The following is a 4,844-nucleotide window of genomic DNA, read 5'->3' as shown; positions in this document are numbered from 1 at the left end:
TTAGCGTAGTCTGCAGCCTGCTCTTTGTTTTTGCTGCCCTGTTTCTTCAGAGCTTCGTGAACTTTTGTGTGGTAGGTCATGTGGTGTAACAAGACACCAGCTCTTTGGGGCTTTAGTCTTGGACTTCCCACCTTCTCTGTTAAAGGACATCCTGACGACATACTAGTGGACATCATTGTCTTTAGAGAGATTGGGGTTTTCAGATTCTGTGAGATCTTTGGGGTCTCAACTACCAAGACACAGTGGTGTCCCTCAGCGTAGTAGCACTCCTCTCTCCTTTTTCTACAATAACCACGTTGAGAACATCACCCACAATCCATCCCTGGGCAGATTTGTGTGCTTTGGTCCTTGGTCTCTATAAGAATGTCCCTTTCTCAACAACAAAAGAGGGTCTGCTGTAGTCAAGACACCCTGCCTCATAGGAAAACCTTGTTTATCATTCCCACCACTGCTTGAGACCTCGTAGCCCTCCCATCCTTCATCTAGAACATCACCAGGAATGTCTGCAACTCTTGGCTTCTCATAGAAAGTACAAAGTTTGTGTTCACTGTCCACTGTGGTGTAGCTGGTGGCTGGGAGGGATATTCAGCTTGATCGTGACACAGCCCACAGCTCGGGAGGCAGCACAGAAAGGGGTGAGGACAAAGCAAAGGGGAAATTTTAATCACTACCTCTTGAATAAATTTTAGACATATTCTCTCTCTTTCATGTGTGTGTGAGAGAAATGTGTGTGTGTGTGTGTGTGTGTGTGTGTGTGTGTGTGTGTGTGTGTGTAGGGGGGCGGGATAGGGCCAGTAAGATGTCTCAGTGAGTAAACGTCTCGCAAGCCTAACAACCTGAGTTTGATCCACGGGCTCCTCATGGTAAAAGGAGATAACAGACTCTACAAGTTATCTTCAGTTCTCCATATGCTATGTGGTGTACTTGGACACACACATACACACACATATACACACCTACAGAGTCAATGTTGTTCTTCCCACAATCTCTAAAGCACTGTATATAGAAACTAAAAAACAAGTATAACAGGTAGAGCTACCATTTATGATAGCACCATTTATGAACCTAAGGCTTAATGATGGGTTTAAGGACAGCCTGGGCTACGTAGAAAGACCCAGTCTCAGAGGAAGAAGAAGAAAGGGAGATGGAGGAGGAGAAGGAGCAGGAGGAAGAAAAGGAGAAAGGAGGGAAGGGGAGGCAAATAGAGGAGGAGGAAGAAGAAAGGAAGAGAAGGAGGGAGGGAGGCACGTGGGAGGGAGGGAGAGAAGGAAGGGAGCAACTGAGCTTGCCTGCTCCTTAGTTCCTCCAGAGTTTACAGGAGCACATAAACAACAGCTTCTTGCAGGCTGACCACATCACTTCAAGTCCCCAGGCCTCTGGGCTTCTCCCAGATGCTTGAGGATGAAACAAAATATTTTGAGCATTAGAAGAGGCTGGAGACCTCGTCTATATACAAACACAAGCTTGCAAGGAATCTTCCCAAACTTTTGTACAGCATAGGAACCAAGTAGAATGAATTAAATTTTTTTTCAGTCTCCTGGAGAATGGTTTGTGACAAATGATACAGAACCCATTTTGAAAGATCTGGAAGTGCAGCACCCTGCTGCACAAATGACATCATGGCCTCTCTTACTGAACAGCAAGAAGTTGGAGGTGGCACCAACTCTGTTCTGGCCGAAGCCCTTCCGGAACTAGTTGAATAACTTCTTAGGGCTAGAGTTTTAGAGATGATAGAAGATTATGAAACAGCACACACACACACACACACACACACACACACACACACAAAGCCTATGAGCATCCTTCTGATTGGATGACAGGATCCTGTAAATCTCTTGGGATGCTGATGAAGTATCATCTCTACTTCTTACCCCAATAATGAGCGCACACCGTGTGAACAACACAGTTTTGGTCACACTTACTGCTCATCCATCTGTATCTATTTCCCATGATTCCAGTAACTTCAATAATGAACACATCAGAGTTGTAAACTTCTGAGATCTGGTAAAGCATGGATTGTTTTTTTTTTTTTTTTTTTTAAGGAAGAAACTAAAAGTACTCTTGTCCTTTTGAGGACGTGATAACAAAAAAGAGAGAATGGTGCTGAGAAAGACTGTTGGATAGCTGCTGGATGTCATTAAAGGAGAAGAAAATCTCATTGGTGCACAAAGCAACACTACTGTCGGAAGTGGTGAAGATGTCATTATAACAGGCAACAAAGTGGCAAACATGGCTCTTCACGATGCAAGCAAATACAATACCATGTTGGTAAGGCTCAACTCAAAATGAGATCTCAGAAGACAATAAAAGAGTTGGAGCTACAGCTCTCCCCAGATTGATTCCTCTTACTCTTGGAGAAATAGGACATTTCTTCAAGGTATGGAGGGAACAGAGTTTGCCTCCATTAAGATAGAGATGCGTGGGAGGTTGCATGAAACCTCCCATGAAAAAGAAGGTGGTACCATTTCTACTATACTATGTTGAGGTTCTATAGATGATCTGATGACTGATATAGGAAGAGCAAAAGATGATGGTGTTAATGCATTGAAGTTCTCGCAGGGGATAAACATCTTGCTTTGGGGCAGGAGGGTGCATGATTGGAAATTGAACTAGCCAAGCACATCACACCATATGGAGAGCCAAGACCTGGACTTGAACAGTATACTAGAAAGAAGCTTGTTGTAGCGTTTGAAGCTATTATATGGGCACTGTCAGAAATTTCTAGGGTTAAAGCCAGTGACATAATCTCTTAAGTCTGTGTAGTGAACCAAGAAGGAAATAAAACTGCTGGGTTAGATCTTAAGGCAGAAATTCTGCTGTAAAAGCCATGCTGGAAGCTGGTATTCTTGATACTTACTTGGAAAAGTATTGGGCAGTTAAGTTGGCTACTAATATTGCAGTTGCTGTACTTAGAGTGGATCGGGTCAATCATCGTGACTAAACCATCTCAGGGCTACAAATCTCTAAGAAGAAAATAGGCTGGGATGAAGACCAACATGTCTGACAGCTTTTTTTATGTAGATGAAGGTTTTATGGTCTTCTTACATTCATAAATGCTTTGATTTTTCCATTCACTGATGAATGATGAAAATTTTTCCTTTTTTATCTGAAAGTTTTATGGAAGCTCAGGGCATTTCAAAATAGTCAAAACAGTCTTTAAATAGAACAGATCCAGAGGACTCACACATCTCAATTTTAAAGTATTACTTCAAACTTACAGTGACTGAAATGAGACAGAAATGACATAAAGACAATCCCAGCCAGAAAAAATTCCCATTTACATGACTCTGGTGGTTTGGATCTGAAAGGCCCCCAAAGGCCACAACATGGTGAAGGTTTGATCTGTGGTGCTGTTGGGAAGTGAGGCCTCATCAGAGGTAGGTCAATGAGGGTACACTCTTTAAGGGACACTGGGACCCTGGCCTCTTCCCCTGCCTTTGCTTCGTGGCCACCAGCTTACTCTACTTTACTCTCCGCCATCGGTGCACTTCCATACCACAGGCCCAAAGCAACAAAGCAAAGGGAACTTCGACTGAAGTCTCTGAAATTGAACTAAGGTTTGTTTTCCCCTGACAGCTGACTTCTCCAGTGATGTAATGATGACATGTTACCCCCGGCTAAGGGACGAGCAGGTAACTGGTAAATCACCCTTTCTGGATATGCGAGGGAATGTTCCCAAGAGAATGTGTAGCATTGTCTCATCTACTGTGACTCTAGTAGAATAAAACAGAAGAAAGGCAAAGTTTCCATAGACACCTTTTAAGACTAGAAATCTTACTACACAGCCCACTTTGGCTTTGAGCTCAGAACATTCCTGTTTCCACCTCAGATTCCTGAGGGTTAGAATCACACTATACAGCACAACACTTGGCCAAATTCAACTTATTTTATTAATTATCTTTTCCTTTTTTGTTTTGTTAGAAAAGGGACATCTGTTTCCCACCATTACAAACTCAGACTACAGCCATATCATCAGCTTCGCTGTGCCTGTGGCTTGCAGATCATGGGGCTTCTCTCCAAGAGCCAAACCGTCATAACGAAACCCTATCTGTGGGCATCACAAGCTGCTGCAGCTCTGATAAACTATGTGGTTGAATAATTATCAAGAAGAGCACCAAGACTATTCACTGGGGAAATAATGGCTTTAAGACATGAGACAGCCACATACAAAGGAATGAAGAAAAGTCTGAGGGTGTGACTTAGTATAGGCACTAACTTAGCCAGCACTCTCCCCCAAATGAAAGTGGACCTTTGCCTAAAAAACATATATGTAAACCAACAGCTATTAACCCAAGCTAATGGAAAGACCTACATGTAAGCACTAAGTTGAAAATGTACAGGGAAGACTTCATGACATTGGATTTGGACAGGGCTTGGGAAGCAATGACACCACAAATACTGGAGGAAAATACAAAATTTTAAAAATTTTATAAAAAAAAAATGTGTCATTGGACTTGCAAAACCACCCATAGGATGAGAGGAAAATATTTGCACATTGAATATATGTAAGGGATTAATATAGTATAAAAATTTTAAAGTAAAATAACAAGTTGATTTAAAATTAGACATGGGATTGCAGAGATGGATCAGCTATTCAGAGCACTTAACAAAGGACCTTGGTTTCAGTTCTTAGCACCACATTGTGGCTCACAACCATCTGTAACTCCTCTTAGAGGGAATCCAATGCCCTCTTCTGGCATCTTTGAGCATGAGACACAAACATAGTGTGCATACTTATGAGAGACCAAATCTTTTGGGTTAGACTCCATCTTAGAGAACCTGATCTAAGGTTGAACTCAAGTTAACTAACAGGCTGGTACCTAGCATCAGTTTCCGGGTTATTC

The 4,844-nt window shown here is 42.3% G+C and overlaps 1 pseudogene; it reads left to right on the top strand.

Moving 5' to 3' along the window:
• Window positions 1–1,878: 1,878 nt before the first annotated feature.
• Window positions 1,879–2,941, top strand: LOC110305919 (T-complex protein 1 subunit theta pseudogene; annotated as a pseudogene).
• The last annotated feature ends 1,903 nt before the right edge of the window (window positions 2,942–4,844 follow it).

This window comes from Mus caroli, unplaced genomic scaffold (assembly GCF_978045245.1).
Source record: "Mus caroli unplaced genomic scaffold, Mus_caroli_1 scaffold_2, whole genome shotgun sequence".
NCBI lineage: Eukaryota > Metazoa > Chordata > Mammalia > Rodentia > Muridae > Mus > Mus caroli.
The sequence above is the reverse complement of the archived record's forward strand: the minus strand, read 5'-3'. Positions and strand labels throughout refer to the sequence as shown.